The following is an 18489-nucleotide window of genomic DNA, read 5'->3' as shown; positions in this document are numbered from 1 at the left end:
GAGTCAATTAAGCCCATTCACATGTATTAATAGGACAGTTATGTTTGGTCTCAACTCTTGTCATATTATTTTGGTTATAATTGCATCCTGTATTACGTTTGTTGTTTCTTTGCATGATATTTTGTCTTTATACTTTTATTTGGATACAGTTTTACTATAATCTCCTCACTTGACCCCAGCTATTTAACAGTCAAAGGGATTATTGGACTCTCTTCTTTCCTTCTCCCTTCTCAGCACCTTTGATTTAGGCCTAGATTTACAATTAAAATGTATTAAAAGCGGGGCGCCTGGGGGGCTCAGTCAGTTAAGCGTCCAACTTCAGCTCTGGTCATGATCTCACGGTTCGTGAGTTCGAGCCCCGCATCGGGCTCTGTGCTGACAGCTCGGAGCCTGGAGCCTGGTTTGGATTCTGTGTCTCCCTCTCTCTCTGCCCTCCCCCGCTCATTCTTTGTTTCTCTCTCTCTCTCTCCCAAAAATAAATAAACATAAAAAAATGTTTTTAAAGTATTAAATGCTCACCCCCTGACCGCTTGCAAAGTCTGCCTTGGTTATCTCTTGGTTGAATGAAGTTTACCTGCTAGCAAATGAGCCAAGAAGGCTTCATTGGAATAGTGTTCCCTGATTTCTGAGTGCTTCAAACTTTTTCTACAATTCTGCTATTAGAAAAATACAGGGTTTGCATGGTCCTTCCTTGACTTCTTAAAAATACAGCTCCATTATTGCCTTGTTTGGAATTTCCCTTTAAGCTGCATGGTACTACTCTAATTCTATTGTCCTTGAAGTTAACTTGATCTCTTGGCCCGGAGGCCTTGGGCTTTCTTCTCTACGTTTTATTTATTTTTTTTTTTTAATTTTTTTTTCAACGTTTATTTATTTTTGGGACAGAGAGAGAGACAGAGCATGAACGGGGGAGGGCCAGAGAGAGAGGGAGACACAGAATGGGAAACAGGCTCCAGGCTCTGAGCCATCAGCCCAGAGCCCGACGCGGGGCTCGAACTCCCGGACCGCGAGATCGTGACCTGGCTGAAGTCGGACGCTTAACCGACTGCGCCACCCAGGCGCCCCGTCTTCTCTACGTTTTAAGTCAGTAATTTCATTGGGATATGTGTCAGAGCCATGGTTGGGGATCAGTTTTCACGAGTAGCTGTTGGGTCTTTTTTGCATGAAAACTCAGGTTTTCTTCTTTTCTCAACAGTTTTGTTACAGATTTAAATAGTAATTCTTCCCCCATTGTTTGCTTTTCCTTTTCGGGGCTTAAGTTGCCTATATAAGTGCAGGTTCCTTACACCTTCCTTGTCAATGACATTCTGACCCCCTTTCCACCTGCTTTGTCTCCTTCGCTCTCTCTTTGCTATCGTCCTGTTTCTCTTCTTTGTCCTTAGGTAATTTTCACTTGAATCTCTCCTGTTTAGGAACTTGAATTTAGTCACTATTTCTGATGTGATGGTATCTTTTCCTTCTATTCTTTTCCTGAAATGCTCAGGGCACCTGGCTTAGTCAATTAAGCATCCGACTTGGCTCAGGTCATGACCTCATGTCCACTGATTGCTTCCAAATCCAGATGACCTTTGTCCCCAGGGTAAGCTCTGGACACTTGTTTCAGGCATTCCAGGGTCGGCACCCCCATTCCAGGGTCAGCACCCTGACCCATTCCAGGGTCAGCACCTCTCTACTCCAGCGTCGGGAACCCCCCACTCCAGGGTCGGCACCCCCCCACTCCAGGGTCGGCACCCCATCACTCCAGCGTCGGCACCCCCCCACTCCAGGATTGGCACCCCTCCACTCCAGGGTCGGGACCCCCCATTCCAGGGTGGGGACCCACCATTCCAGGGTTGGGAACCCTCCACTCCAGGGTCTGCACTCCCCCACTCCAGGGTTGGCACCCCCCCATTCCCGGGTCGGAACCTCCCCCACTCCAGGGTCAGCACCCCCCACTCCAGGGCCAGCACCCCCTAATTCCAGGGTCGGGACCCCACCACTCCAGGGTCGGCACCCCTCCATTCCAGGGTCGGGACCCCTCTTGAGTCCCAGGGAAATCCCCAAGGCTTTTCATAATCTATAACCTAACACCACACACTAAATCCGTTATTTCTTTAGAGGAAAGTGTTGACATTGGACGCTTTTATGCAAATATTTTTATAATTTTGCAAAAGATTTACCAGGGTCCCTTCCATTCTACTCATCCTTTGCTGCCGTTTGCAGAGTAAATATTCTGTGTTTGGAACTTCGGATCAACAGACAGAATATTCTCTCTGAAAGTTGGAGTTCACATAAGCAGATCCCTAAAGGGGGGTGGGGAATCCCTTTAAGTCAATTGTGCTCAATTCCCTGGCTTGTACTTTCGCTTTCCTCTCCGGGCCATTACAGCCCCACTGACGTACTTTAAAAGCCAGTGCTGATGGATAAAGCTCACGGATGATGAATATTCATCACCGCAGCAAACTGGGAATCTAGGCAAGAAGGATACTGTTCTATAAGCACCTCCTGTCACATGGGCCAGCTCAGGGATTTGATTTTCTAAGGAAATGCTCTGTTTCTTAGAATTGCTCTCTGTCTGTATCTCTGTTTCTCTGTCTCTCTGTGTCTTTTCTTTGTCTCTCTGTCTCTCTCATAGCCTCACCCTCTGTGTATTTTAATATATACCATTTGAACATAGACCAAATGATCTAATAAAATGGTGTGACGCAGGGGATTTTGTCAAGGATTGTAAAGCATGTTTCAAACATTAGCTGGTGAGCCCTAACTTCCTGATGAGCTTTCTGCCCAATAAACACCAAATGCAAAGAGAGGGAGGCATTCTTGGAATTGACAGGTCAGCTGTCTCAACATAAATACGAATTCAATCTCAGCAATCTTGTTTTCTGTGGCAGCATCTTGGACGACAATCTTATTTGCTGAGTCTAATCACTTCGGGGTTCAAAACAAAAGCATCGAGGTGGAATCATGTTTGCTGTTAAGTAAATCACCTTTATTGTAAAAAAAATCGAATTGCAACGGAAATGCGGGTGTCCAAAATAAATGTTCAGCCAACCTTGATGCTTTACAAAATAATTTAAAAAGAAACTAGTATCTGTTCCTCATTGCCAAGTGCTAATACATTGCCAACAAAAAGAAACAGGTGTTTCACCAGGGGCTCCTGGGGAAGCTGATGTCCCAGGACCTCCTGGTGGATGACTGGTGATGTGTACCCAATAGCCTCAGACGTCTTACATGGTTGCAATAAGCAATTCCATTTCCAGGATCTCATTTTATTTTTTTATTTTTTTTAATGTTTATTTATTTGGGGGGAGAGAGAGAGAGAGACAGAGCATGTGTACACACACACACACACACACACACACACACACACACGTGAGTGGGGGAGGGGCAGAGACAGAGAGAGAGACTCAGGAACCTTGAGATCATGAACTGAGCCGAAATCAAGAGTCAGATGCTTAACTGAGCAAGCCACCCAGGCACCCCTCCAGGCTCTCATTTTAAAGAAATAATCACCGGGGCGCCTGGGGGGCTCAGTTGGTTAAGCATCTGACTTCGGCTCAGGTCATGATCTCACGGTTCGTGAGTTCGAGCCCCGTGTCAAGCTCTGTACTAACAGCTCAGAGCCTGGAGCCTGCTTTGGATTCTGTGTCTTCCTCTCTCTCTGCCCCTCCCCTGCTCTCTCTCTCTCTCTCTCTCTCTCTCAAATAAATAAATAAATAATAAATGGAACAAAAAAACCCCATTAAATAATCATGAATATGAACAGAGATTAGGTACTAGGATATTCATTGCTTACTGTTATTGATAGCAAGAAATGATGTAAGTGAGCGAGTCAATAAAAACCATCTAAAACCCCCACCACTCCCAGAAGGGAAAACAAATTTTCATGCACACTGAGTGTGTTGTTGGTTTGGTCTCCTCCCCAACCCCCCCAACCTCCACCCCCGGCACGCTGCCTGCTCAGTTCCTCCAAGGACCTGGGCGGTCTCCCTCCATCCCTGCACCCCACACCTGCACCACTGCTTAGAGATTTCCACCTGCCCGCGACTCTGCCACGGATGTCCCTGCATTCACTCCCACTGTCTCAGGGGAGGTGGCCTCTGCTCCAGCAGCAGGGAAGGGAGCGAGGGGGACAGTATCCTTCTTCCTTCCCCATCCCCTCCACCCAGCCCCTGCACCCCGACCTCCTCCATGGACCGTCTCTAGACTCACCTGTGCCCCGTGAAATGGCTGATGATCAACTGTTTTTGGGTTTTTTTGCTTGTTTGTTTTTACCCAGAACAACAGCAATTTCATGAGGTTCCACCTGATAGAAAACTCTCCATCATTCCTTCCCCACTTTCAGCCAGACATTCTTTGTTGGGTCGTCAGTGAGTCTGATTGATGCTAACACTTGTGATTTGCTGTGAGGGGTTCCCTGGGCGGGTGACTTCTCAGCACCCAGCGTAAGACAGAAAAAGAGTGGGGTCCGACGCCAGCTCAGGGATTCACAGGAAGCGACCTCCAGAACCACCAGGAGCGCAGGCGAAGGGCTGGAATGACAGGCGTGCACCCCTGGGGGACCAGGGAAGGGGATCTCTGAGGACCACGGGCCAGGGGGAGCCAGATCAGTGATGATGGAGAGAGGGTCGGACATGCTGGGGTCAGGAACTCGGACTTTGTAGATTTCCCCAGCGGGGAAAAGTGTTTCATTACATTGTGGCACAAAGTTAACCAGAGCGGAGCTGACACCAGGTAGCGGGACGTGAGAGAGCCCCGGGGCTGGGGTTCTGGGCTCTGTGTGAGGCTGGAGTGCGGGATTGGAGAAAAGGGGAGACACAAGTGATAATTCTCAGAACAATCCGCAGGAATTGTTGGCTACTTGAAAATTATAATTGAGGAGCCAGGAGGCGAAAAAAAAAATAACAGCTAAAAGCCGGAACTCTGGTGGTGCCACTGACGTCAATAGGCGGCTTGATTGGGGTAGGAAAGTTAGTTTTACAAGATTGCAGGAACTTTCTTGCTCAACTCAGTGTGAAGGTCAGTTTTCTATTGGTCTACTTCTACATGGAATCTAAAACACAAACCACAGGGCGCCGGGGTGGCTCAGGCAGTTAAGTGTCCGACTCTTGGTTTCAGCTCAGGGCATGATCTCATGGTTTGTGAGTTCAAGCCCCGGGTCGGGCTCTGTGCTGACAGTGTGGAGCCTGGTTGGGATTCTCTGTCTTCCTCTCTCTGTGTCCCTCCCCTGCTTGCACACAAACACTCTCTCTATCTCTCAAAATAAATAAATAAACATTAAAAAAACAAACATCAGAACAGAAGCAGACTCCTAAAAACAGACAACAAACTGGTGGTTACCAGAGTGGGGAGGGGTGGGGGATGGGGGAAGTAAGTTAAGGGTCAAGGCGTACACACTTCCAGTTATTCCAGAAATAAGTTACGGGGATGTAACGGCAGAGGAAGTGCCGTCCAGAATGTTGTAGTAGCTTTGCATGGTGACAGAGGCCTTTTCCGTGGGGATCATTTGGTAACACACAAAAAAAAACATGCAGCCATTGTGACGTACCCGAAACAGATATGCTGTTGTATGTCAATTATACTCGGAGAAGACGGTTTCCTATCTATCTCTATTTGCATCTATTTATATCTATTTATCTTTATCTCTGTTACCTATTTACCTATCAGCCAGGTACCTATAGTCTATCTAAATGTATGCATTTATCTACCAACTATCTCTGTCTACGTATCTGTATATCTGGGTAGCCATCCGTATCTGTTATCTATCCATCCCCATCATCGATCTATGTATTTATTCATCTATCTCTATCATCTGTGTATCTGTCTTTGTATCTATATCACTCATCTTTGTATCTTTCTATATCACTTTGTATTTATCTGGGCATCTGTGTATCTATGTATCCAGTTATGTCATTTATCTTTGTATCTACCTATCTATATACTTATCTTTATATCTTTGTATCTATGTATCTATATATCTATGTATCTTTCTTTGTGTCTATCTATATCACTTATCTTTATATCTATCTATCTATCTATCTATCTTTATATCTATCTTTATATCTATCTATCTATCTATCTATCTATCTATCTATGTATCTACCTATGTATCTATCTACGTATCTATGTATCTATCTATCATCTATCATTTATCCTACCAGTTTTCTTTCTCCAGTAGGACCCTGATGGACCTAACAAGCTCAATTATTCTGGAAAAATCCAGGTCCCCTTTCTCTGTCACAGCGGAGACCTGATGCAGCTCTCCCTCCCTGGGTTCCCGGGTGGCGGTTCTCCGTGTGACAGGTGGTGAAACCCCTTCCCACGCTCACCACAGTCTAACTGGAGGAGCATGTGCTGCTTCGCGTGACAAGACTTTCTCTAAAGAAGGAGGAGGAGATGCCGTGTCTGGGCGGTGGGAGCTCCCGCGCTCCCACACCTGCTTTCTGCTCCCTGACGCTCAGGGTTCATCTCGGTCCATCTCCGCCCCTGGCCTCGACCTTCCGGATGGATTGCACGATGACATTGCATTTTGTCCCCCTTCCCCGGCTATCAACGCAGGAAGGCTCGGAAGAATAACATTTTAACGGCTTGGAAACTGTTCCCAACAGAATGATCTGAGAGAGGATTTTTCAAGGGTTACATCACTAAATGACCAAACAAAGACACAGTGTCTGGCTCCCGCCCACATGACTCCACTTGTGAGCCATGTTTTCATAATGATGTAGCAGGATTGAGACACACCCCTTTTATAAGTGGTAAAAAGAATATTAGCATAGAAATGAACGCCTGGACCTCAGAACTGGGAAGCCAGCAGAGAACCTTAAAAAACAAAGTGAGCCTGACTTAACAAGAATAGTTGAAACATATTGGGACATTAGGCACGCAGAGCCCATTACCTCACATGACCCTCGCAGGATCCCTACGGATGAGTCCCCTATTGTCCTCGTTTGACACAAGGGGACACTGGTGGCTCAAAGAGGCTGGTTGATCTGACCAGCTACCAAAGGGAGGCATGGGGACGAAGGCCAGGTTACATGGGACTCCAAAGTCCCCTTCCTTCTGCTGTTGATTCCGATGAAGCACGATTGAGTTAAAGGCTAAAATATAGAAAAAATGGTCTGTCAGTGAGGTCCCCTTGCATTTCTCCATGGATAGGATGAGCATCTGAGATTTTTAGAGTACAGTCTTGAAGTTTTAAAAAATGCCCCGTGGAGTAGATACAGAGAACTGATCTCAATGAAACATAACTCTGGTCTTTAAGGGTGTTTACAAGGGCTTTTGTTTCTTTAATGGGTCCCATACTCTGCACCAGGGCTGTCTCCAGCCAGCAGGACTTAGTGATTAATTCCCCTTTTTTGTGTCAAGGACCAGAGTGACTTTATATAAAGCTGGTCGTTGGCCCTATCTGCTTCCCTGTGGGAAATCACGCTTTCCTCTCATGCCCTTCCCACCACACAGTGCCCTTCCCCCGACCATCCTCACAGGGGTGTGAAACAATTAACACCAGGGTGCTGGCAGGGGCTTAAAATCCTCCAGGGTACCGGAACATAGGAGAACAGACACTGGGAAAATACCGTCAACGCTCCTAGGAACTGGCGGTGAAGTTAATACTCCAGGGACATCCAAAAGCATGATCCTTTCCTGGAATAATCTGGAATAATACACCAAACTTACGTTCCTGGAAGTCACACTATTCGCGCCTTTGGGCCTTTGCTATCCGCCCCGCCTTTCCTTCGCCTCTCGTTCCTTCCTCAGGTGCCGGAGAAATGGTAGATCCAGAAGATTCTGGCAAAAATTTACTGTCCACTGATGGCGAGTGGCCGAGAGGTCCCGAGTACCCACGGTGACTCCATAACATATTTATTGTTGATTTCTAAATGATGTGGGTCCACGGGGCAAGGCCGGGTATTTTTCCCCCACATCAGAGGAGGCAGGGAATTTAGACCCTCTGTCTTCTGGATAAGGCACCGAGCGCTGGACAGACGGAGGTCTTGCCCCAGAATGCCCCAGCTTCTGTATCGCAGACACAGCAACAAACACTCATCTTCTTAGAGCCTCAGCTTGCCAACGGGGTTGTCGAAGCTGGGCCAGCCTCTCTGTCCCCAGATCTGTGTCACCTCTCGTTTGCGCTGCCTCTATACTGAGCTTTATTGGTTTCTTCTAAATAAGGGAGCAGAAGTACAATAAACTGTAGTTTGGGGCTTCAAGTATTTCTAAAAGCATTGTAATCAAGGTAATGGGGGGGCTCAGTCGGTTAAGCCTACGACTTTGGCTCAGGTCACCTGTGGTGCACTTTGTGGTGCATGGGTTCGAACCGTGTGTCCGGCTCTGTGCTGACAGTGTGGAGCCTGCTTGGGATTCTCTCTCTCTCTCTCTCTCTCTCTCTCTCTCCCCCACTCACACTCTGTCTCTCTCAAAAAATAATAAACACTTAAAAAATTAAAAACTAGGGGTGCCCGGGTGGCTCAGTTGCTTAAGTGTCTGACTTCGGCTCAGGTCATGATCTCAGTTTGTGGGTTCAGGTCCTGCATCGGGCTCTGTGCTAACAGCTCGGAGCCTGGAGCCTGCTTCAGAATCTGTGTCTCCCTCTTTCTCTCTCTCTCTGCCTCTCCCCTACTCACATTCTCTCTCTCTCTCAAAAATAAATAAACATTAAAAATTTTTTAATTAAAAACTAAAATAAAAAGGAACAAAAAACTTGCTGGAGGGGGGGTGCTTAAGCCAGAATCTCCCCTCCCCCACATCTCCTGAGACTGAATATGCAAGTAGATGATGGCGGAACATATATGAAAACAGAACCCTGACCCCCACCTGCCCCAACCAGCCCAGGACGCCCAACAAAACCCCCTGTGACAATGAGCCCCCGGTGGCCAGGCCTTGGTCATGCCTGACAGCCTCTCTAATGTTTGTTCCACTGCAACTGAGGCCCAATCAGAGAAAGTCAAATAATCCAAAGACGGCTCCACGGGTCTGGCATGGAGCATAGACTTGCCATTTGCTGTGACAGGAAGTCAGTAGAAGGGACCTCTGTTCTGGGCTCCCCAGAACACAGGCACCTGTGCTGGTCTGTTACCACGCTGCAGAGAGAAATAGCCAGAGGGGCGCCTGGGTGGCTCAGTCGGTGAAGCGTCCAACTCTGAATTTCAGCTCAGGTCATGATCTCATGGTTGCCGAGTTCGAGCCCCGCATCAGGCTCTGTGCTGTCAGTGCAGAGCCTGCTGGGGATTCTCTCTCTCTCTCTCTCTCTCTCTCTTTCTGCCCCTCCCCTGCTCTCTCTCTCTCAAAATAAATAAGTAAACTTAAAAAAAAAAAAGGCATACTGACAGTGGTCAGAAACATTTAGAGCAATTCTGTTCTGTTTATTCTAATGATAGCTATTGAAATGTCATTTTATGTCTGTTACATCTAGTAAAAAGTCGGAGTATATTGTTAGCATGTCTCTTTTTATTTATTCAGGAATTCATTTCTATTAGGCTTTTTATTTTTTGTTTTGATTTTTTTAAATATTTATTTATTTTTGAGACAGAAAGAGGCAGAGTGTATGGGGGGGGCGGTGCAGAGAGAGAGGGAGACACAGAATCAGAAACAGGCTCCAGGCTCCCAGCTGTCAGCACAGAGCCCGATGCAGGGCTCGAACTCATGCACCACAAGGTCATGACCTGAGCCAAAGCCGTACGCTTAACCGACTGAGACACCCAGGAGCCCCTCTATTATACTTTTTAAAAATACTGGCCTGCAATGGATCAAAAATGATAATGAACCCTTCCCTACAGAGAATCGAGAATCACCGCCCCATTTCCCTTCAGCAATGAGTAGTGGCAAAGACAGTGAGCCACGGTGGGTTGTCAATAAATGCGATAAAGACCCCTTGAATAAATAAATAAAAGAAACATGAATTGAGTGAGAAATACGTCACTATTTATTCAATACACACGAGGTCAGCATGATCTTGGGAGGGTAAGATTCCTGTCGCAAGTTTCCCAGCAGGGACATAAACCATATGACAAGTTTTCTCTGCCATAAGAGCTGTGTGCTCAAGAGCTCAAAACTCAGTCACCGTAAAACCTAAACAAAAAGCAATTTGGCCAGCATGGAATATCAATAAATCACAGTAACTTCTTTATAAGACAAGTAAGATTTGAATTCTGTTTCCCCACATAAAATAACAGGAATACAGAGAGATCAAAGGTATTCATATTTTGTCGCTGGCCATTTGTAATTAAAAACAACTGTTCTAAAGGGTAGCGGCTAGTTGTCATGGACCAGAATCCACCAGGGCCACTCCCGGAGGATCTCAGACACATGTCCTCAGGATACATCGTACTCAAAGGGCTGATGGGGCAAGTAAACATGGACAGAAAGCCCCATGTATGCACCTGCCAAAGTGCACAGCACTGATGCCGATCTCATGCTCAATTTCAGGATTCTCCTCGTTCTTGTGGCCAAAAAAACATCGACAAGAACAGTGACACTTAGCGCGATGTGAGAAAGCGACAGTGTCCAAGTAGCCTGCTCTGCATGAAGGCGACAGACACTGATTCCTGTGCCCGTCCACCTCGTCGGGTCCACAGCTGTCTCGGTCATGAAGAACATGGAAATCGTGGCCCCTAAACCAGTGGTTCTCCATCTTTCACCAGCACGGCAATGTGCCTGACGGCATTCGCTTACGGGACGCACTCCCCTCAGCGAGACAAGCTATGCACATTCCAGAAGCGGCAGCCATAACTCAAGGGAGGACGAGAGGAGCTCACGAAAGGGCGAACCGTAAAACCAGTGTGGTTTCCAGTAAATCGTCTGCAAACTTCGCTACTTTGCGAATAACACGCTTTGACACACCCGACACGTGAGTACAACCCATCGGCGTGGAACAGCTCTGGGGTTAAAGGCTGTCTCCTCCTCCCTTGTCTAGAACCACAGTGACCCATGTCTCAGGGCCATGGAGCCATGGTCGTTCAAGCATTCGATTCGCAAGCACGTATTCCGGTTGTGCTGAGTGTTGGGCTCCGAACAAACCATCCGTTCTTAGTACCTCTGTCCTCAAGAAGCCCACAGCCAGGGGGAGAGCCGACCAAGGAAGACATCAATCCGTGTCCATGTAGAAGTGATAACGGACGGTGACAAGGACGTGGGGGGGGTCTCTGCAGCCCACAAGCCCAGCTGTGATATTTGGCACTCAGGAGCAGGATGTGATCGAAACGTCTGGCCACAGGACGGTTTTCTTAGTTTCAGTGTAATTACACGTGTGCCCTTCTGTCTCGAAAGGGCAGAGAACCTAATTAAGGTATTTTAGGGATCTCTGGGATTTGTTTTAATCAGGTATGGTAAGAGGGGCAGACATGGAAATGACCTTCAGTAAGGAAGACCTATATACTCACGGTTCCCTGGAAGCAGGAAACATGGCATGTGGGGCCACGCGGGAAGCACCAGCTTCAGCCAAGAGGCAGGGGAGCCCAGGAAAATGCTGACGAGAACCTCTGCTGTGGTTTCCATGGGTGGGAATGGGCAGCTTCAGAATTGGCTACTTTGAATAATTTCAGTGGGCCCCGGGGCACAGGGGCTGTCGAGTTGTCTGGCACGTAGATCTGGGCTGATTACAGCGGTCAGGGGGGGTCATGGCCCGGAGTGTAAGAGCCCGATAAAGAAGGTGGCTGGAGGGGTCGCCTGGGTGGCTCAGTCGGTTAAGCCTTGACTTTGGCTCAGGTCATGATCTCACAGTTTGTGAGTTCCAGCCCCATGTCAGGCTCCGGGCTGACAGCTCAGAGCCCGGAGCCTGCTTCTGTGTTTCCTCTCTCTCTCTCTCTCTCTGCCCCTCCTCAACTCGTGCTCTCTCTCTCTCTCAAAAATAAACATTAAAAATTAAAAAAATTAAAAAAAAAAAAAAGAAGGTGGCTGGAGGGGCGCCTCGGTGGCTCAGTTGGTTAAGTGTCCAACTCTCGATTCCGGCTCAGGTCATGATCTCGCGGTCCGTGAGACACGGACAGCACAGAGCCGGCTTGGGATCCCCTCACTCTCCTCGTCTCTCTCTGCCCTTCCCCCCTCTCCTAAAATACATAAATAAAATTTAAAAAAAAAAGAAGGTGGCTGCAGATATTTCCCACAGGGAAGGTGAGTTCGCAGACAAGTCATTTGCAACCTCGAGGGGTGGTGCGCCTCCGGGGTCAGCGAGGCCCCGGACGCCAAAGGAAACCTGTGAATCACAAAACTTTTTGCCATCTTTTGCCATCTGGGAGGATGCACGCGTGCACGGTGTCGTGAAACTCCGATAATACTTGGAGGAACTAAATAGGAGACCGTGTTCCTTCAGCTAAGCTCTGCAGGACCTAAAGAGTAAATTTGGAAGTGCAGAGCCCCCGACCATTCTGAAATTTTCCAAGGGACCTGGGAGGGATCTTCATTTCCTTGTACTTGATTTTACGAAACTTCATGCCCGCCCGACTCATTTTCCCTCCCCACTAACAGCATTGCACTACCCTCTTTGTGAAGGTCTACATACACCCTCCACACCCCCAGAAAGTTGGTCTCTTCGGGTGTTTCATCATCACCACCCCTCCTCAGGTAGAAATTATTATGTTTATTCGCCGATGAGGACATTAGGGTAAAAGGGTTATCTAACTTTCCCCAAGGGTCACACAGGGGGCAGTCTGTGGATCCAGGATGGGTCCCTCGCTGTCCGGCTCTAAACTTCATCCCGCCCAGCCACTCACCGCTGTCTGGTCTAGAAGCTGAGGTGACTTCCCCCAATCCTTTTTTCCGATGGCTTCTTGTGATGCCTTGTGGCCCAATGGCAGAGGAGAACTGAAATCTGTCCCATTGGGACCTCGGCCAGCTCAGCCAGCCACAGGGCTCACGCACAGGGCTCACGGTGGCACCGGAAGGCAGACACCATCCGGTCGAAAACGTGTGAGGATTCACGCCGTTCCCGGTCACACTCCGCCTACAGACAAAGATCGCTCTTCGACATTTCAGCCCCACTCCCGCTTGGGGAGGGACCCTAACATTTATGAAGTTATTTAGGAGGACTTTACGCACATCATCTCCTGGATGTCAGCCCCATGAAGGCTGTCCAGAGAAGAGTGTCTGGGAAGCTTGTCTGGGGTCGCAGGGCTCAGAAGGGTCGGATGCTGGATCCCAACCCAGGAGGGCTAGGCGAGAAAGCCACTTCTCTCCGTGGACCAGATCATTCACTGGCTTTGATGGAAGAAAACCCTGGTTGCCTGAGCTTATGGCATTCCCCACGGCTTGTCCTGGAGTTTTGGCTTCCGGCTGCCCCGTGTGGGTCCCAGAGAGGCTGCCGGAGAGACCCTCCCCCTCCACAGTGGCCCCGAGGGTGCCTTTTCCCACCAGCAGCCCTGCCTCCCGCATTGTGAGGGGAGGATTATATCAACTTCCAGACAAGGAGAGTCTTGGCGTCACCAATGTTTGGGCTGGAGACAGTATCCTGGCAGCCTGGGTGGGGACAAGGGAGAGAAAAGTGGCCAAGGTACACGGGAAGAAGCCAATAATGTGGCGTCCTCCCTACTCCTGAATTTTAGTTCAATAGGGAGGAGAAGAAAGGTTGACTTTACGTCATTACGCAGAACGTTCAATTCCTACGCCTTCTTCTCTCCCCAAGCTGGCATGTCTCATTCACCACTTTATAGTGTCATGGTCTGGTCCCCAAGAAAGGTAATGCACATGAGTTTTAGTAAACTAATGCATACGATTAGAGACGGCCAGAGCGGGATGCAGGAGTGAGCTGGCTGGGGGCGGGGCGTGGGGGGGTCGCGAGAGGACAGGCATTCCCAAACTGGCCATGACTCCGTATCAAGGGCAACTGCTCCCTCAGTCTCCAGCCTTCAGTGAGGCTCTAAGTATCACCAGTGTCAGGAGAGTCCGTCTGGGGAGAGGGAAGGAGAAGCATTCACCTGCCAGCTCCCGTCGCCTGGGTCAAAGGTTATCATCATGGGAGTCGCTATTCCAGACACACCCCTGCCTGACCCATGGTGGGGCAGGCAGTCCTGGAAAATCACCCCACATGGGTCATAAGTTCTGGCTTTCCTTGTGAGTCCACTGGAGCCCAAAGTGGCCAGAGGATGGTTGTTTTCTCCAGTCCCAGGGACTCCTCACTGTGTCCTCTTTCCTTGCGGGAGCATGGCCACACTTGGAACAGGATCTCTAACCCAGCAAGTGCTTCAGTTTACAGGGGCAGGAAGCACAGACTCCAAAAAGGTGACCTGAAGAGGTGGTGAAGGGGTCAGTCCCACCTCTGCCCCTCACTCTCCCGATGCACACCTCCTCACTATCACAAACATCGCCCCGCATACCGGCCATTGATAGCACATGGATCAGTCTTGGAGAAAGGTGAACTGTTCACGCAGGGCTTTGTCCCTTGGCTGGATCTCCCACAGGTCACTGCTCCGTGCCATCAGGCAATTGCTTCCGGGGAGAGGGTATGTGGTAAGATCAGTGGATCCCGTGGCCACGTGCTTCCTGTTGCACTTATTCTGCTGTTAAATGGGTTCCTTGCGGTGTTCGTTTCTGAGAGCTGCTGTAACAAAGTAAACCAGATGGTTTGAAACAATAGAAGATTTCCCTCACAGTCCGAAACCCAGAGGTCAACGGGGTTGGCTCCTTTTGGGGGTTCTGAGGGAGAACCTGTTCCAAGCCTCTCTCCCAGCCAACAATGGTGTTCCTTGGCATGGAGACACATAACTCCAGTCTCTGCCGTTGTCTTCACAAGGGCTGCTGCCCATGTGTGTGTCTGGGCATCTTCTCTCCTCATAAGGACACCTGCCATTTTGGATTAAGGCCCACCCTAGTCAAGTATAAGCTCCTCTTTTAAAAAAATTTTTTTGTAATGTTTATTTATTTTTGAGAGAGAGAGAGATAGAGCATGAGCAGGGGAAGGGCAGAGAGAGAGGGAGACACAGAATCCGAAGCAGGCTCCAGGCTCTGAGCTGTCACCACAGAGCCTGATGTGGGGCTTGAACTCACGAGCCTTTGAACTGTGAGATCATGACCTGAGCTGAAGTTGGCCGCTCAACCCACTGAGCCACCCAGGTGCCCTGGAGCTTCTCTCTGTCCCTCTCTCTCTCTCTCTCTCTTTTTTTTAAATTTATTTTGAGAGAGATAGAAACATGGGAAGGGCAAGAGAGAGGGACAGAGAGTGAGAACCCCAAGCAGTTTCCGCACTGTCACTGGAAAACCAGATGTAGGTCTCGAACTCACTAACCGTGAGATCACGATCTGAACTAAAACCAAGAGTCGGACGCTTAACTGACTCGGCCCCCCCCCCCCGGGTGCCCCAGGGATGAGCTCCTCTTGACTTGATGAGCAAAGACCCTATTTCCAAATGAGGTCACGTTCGGACGGTGGGGATTAACAACCTATCTCTCAGGGGGCCACAGTTCAACCCACAGCCCTCGGTACAGGATATCATGTTGAACAATCAGAAACCCTGTGGGTCAGTCTCCAGTGGGTGGCACTGGCGGAGACACCGGAGGAAGGGAAGGCAGACCCACATCCATCGCAGTGAGGCTTCTGGTGAAGACACGTTGATTTTCTCTCCAGGGTAGACGGCGTCCATGTTACCGACCGTTCACTACCTGACAACCTCGTGTCCTCAAAGGAACGGTGTCTTTGGGAGCCAGCATCCAGCATTGCCGCTGACCGTCTGGGCATGCCGCTCGAGCGGTGTGGCTGGTTAAGACTTTGTGAGACTTTAGGAGAGAGCTCATGCTTGTGAGCTCATTCAGAGCTTCTAACTCTGTTCTCGCGGCCACCCCGTTCAAGGGGAGCCACAGTTCAAGGACAGAGGTCGGCTGATGAGCCCAGTGTGAACCATCCTATGCAACTGTTGTGGGGCGCTTCCTCGGGGATACATGATCGCTGGTGGGCGTCGGCAGGAGGCATGAAGATATGCCTGTGCTGTAAAAGCTCTGCCCAGCTTTCCTTGCTTAGTATTCCAGTCGTGCCCCTTCTCAAGCCGTGGTCAGCTGGCTCATCCATTTGCCAAGGTGCTGGGGTCCATGTACATCTGTACATGGTGAGATCCAGACCTCGTATCTCCCCGTACGAAGTGAACAGCCACGTTCTGCCCACAGCTCTGCCCTTGAGGAGAATGTTCCTTCTCCCCGATCTTAGGTCCCGCCCGGGTGGGGCTGCCAGACCGCGTTAGTCTATTTTCATCTACCAGCAGCATACGGCACTAAACCACCTCCAAAGTGAGCCAGTTTGGGATGGCACCGGGGAGAAATGTCTGATGCCACGCTCCTTCCTCCTCTGATCTCGGGCAGGTGTGAGCCCGACAGGAATCCTGGTGGCAAGAAGGTGTACTGATGTGGCCCGTCCTCTGCAGTCTCCGGGAGCACAGAGCAGTTAGGACAGGTGAGTGGATCCGGAGGAGCCGATGGAAGGAATCCAACACGAAGAGTCAACACGCCTACTTCCCAGGAAATGGACATTTCCAGAAGGGGAGCATCCAATTCTCGGTCCACACACGATGGCTTGTTGTCTTTTCCAGAGCTGATGAGTCCAAACGCACACGGCCGGTCATGGCTCCCCAGAGCCTCTCCTGGAAGACACACAAGACACCCCAGGTGCCCAAGGTGACAAGTGTCAGACCTCCGACAGTGATTGCTGGCAGAGGGGAAGAAGGTACATTCGGCCACGTTGATCTCAAGACTGAGGCTCATTCCATGATCACCTCACACATCTGGCCACACTGGGGGCGTAGAGACGGAAGGGGCTCTGACCTGAATCCTGAGGGAAATGGACTCTGAAAACTTGAAATGAGTCGACACCCCCAACAAAAACTCTACCCGTAAAAAATTTTAATGCTTTTTTGTATTTGAGAGATAAGGAGAGACAGAATGCGAGCAGGGGAGGGGCAGAGAGAGAGGGAGACACAGAATCCGAAGCAGCTCCAGGCTCTGAACTGTCGGCACAGAGCCTGACCTGGGCTCAAACTCACAAACCATGAGATCTTGACCTGAGCTGAAGTCAGATGTGTAACCGACGGAGCCACTCGTGCACCCCCAAAACCCTACCCTTTAAAGCTCTAGTCCCTTCTGTGTCTCCCTAGCAGGAGGATGCTATAGAAGATTTGCAGAACCTTGTAGTTGGGGGGGGGCGGGGCGCGTTAGAAAGGGGACATCAGGAAAAGCAGCCAACCCATCTTAGGTGCTGGTGGACACAGCTCTGTATTTGTGTCCCTTCTCCCCAGCAGCTGGGGAGGAGCCTTCCCTGGGCCCTGGTCCTTCCCAGGTCGAACACAAGAGCTGACAGCTCGGGGGGAAGCGTTAGGTCCAGGGGCTGGTAGATTCTGCTTTCCCAAGATGGCCGCCACCACATGTGTTATCTCATCCGCTGTCCTGGGCATTCCTCTCACTGCAAGTGGAGCCTGGGCCCCCTACCCTTGCATCTGAGAATCCTCGTTGCTGCTTCAACCAGCAGAATGAGGCAGGAGTGTCAGCTGTCGCTTCCCGGGCCGGGCCGGAAAAGCCCACGCAGCTCTCTCGAATCTTCTCTCCAGTGTCCTCTCCGGACGTACCTCTCGGGACCGGCTGCCCAGGGGAGACTGAAGGTGGGTGCGCTGCTCCCCGAGGAGCCCACCTTCAGTGATCCCAGAGCAGGAAGCAGACAGTGAGGGGAGCCGCCTGGGAAGGCGTTGTCAGGCCAGCTGCCTGGGTCATCCCTGTCATTCCAGATTTCCCAACTGAGGCTTCAGTCATCAAGAAGCAGGGGACAGCCTGCCCCCCACCCGATGCCCTTTATGAAATCCTGGCTCCTGAGTTCATGGGCATAACAAAGTGGTTGGGTGACACAGAGTCAGGCCTCTTGGAATCCCTTCCTGCTGTTTCTGCCACCTCGAGGCGAGTGTGGGCAGCCAAAACGAACTCAGGGTGTAAAGCACCTGGACTGGGAAGTCACCCTGCTTTCCATCAACCCCGGGGCCGTGGCTGGCTACAAGCAAATGACACACAAGAGGACCCCAGAGCAAGAGCTGGTGCTCCGGGGTGGAGGGTCACCATGGAGGCGCGGGTCCTGCCTCTCCCCAGGGAAGACGCCAGGCTGGCCTGCGCGGGGTGGGGGGCAGGAGTCCAGGGGCCAAGGCCTCCATGCATCCAACTTTGTCATCACCACTGAGGGGAAGGGATGGCGGGACAACGGAGGGCAGCTGAGCTCTAATTCAGTCAGCCAAGCAGGGTCTGCCCGGTCTCGAGGCTGTGGTCCAGTCCTGGCCAGAGCTGGGATCCACCTGTGGCCACAGGTAAGTAGCCCCAAGATATCCCGAAGAAGAGAGGCAGGGCTTCCAGAAGACCTATCTTGGGGCCCCTGGGTGGCTCCGTCGGTTAAGCGACTGACTCTTGGTTTGGGCTCAGGTCATGATCTTGCCGTTCCACGTGCACTGCAGAGCCTGCTTGGGATTTTCTCGATCGCCCCCTCTCTCTCCGCCCCTGCCCTGCTCGTGCGCTCTCTTAAAATACGTAAACTTTAAAAAAATAAATAAAAGACCTACTTTGTTGCAGA

The sequence above is a fragment of the Lynx rufus genome, unplaced genomic scaffold (assembly GCF_022079265.1).
Source record: "Lynx rufus isolate CCGP_SWC_20201006 ecotype Redwood Valley unplaced genomic scaffold, mLynRuf1.p SCAF_4, whole genome shotgun sequence".
In the NCBI taxonomy this organism is placed as follows: domain Eukaryota; kingdom Metazoa; phylum Chordata; class Mammalia; order Carnivora; family Felidae; genus Lynx; species Lynx rufus.
This window is presented reverse-complemented; position numbering follows the sequence as displayed.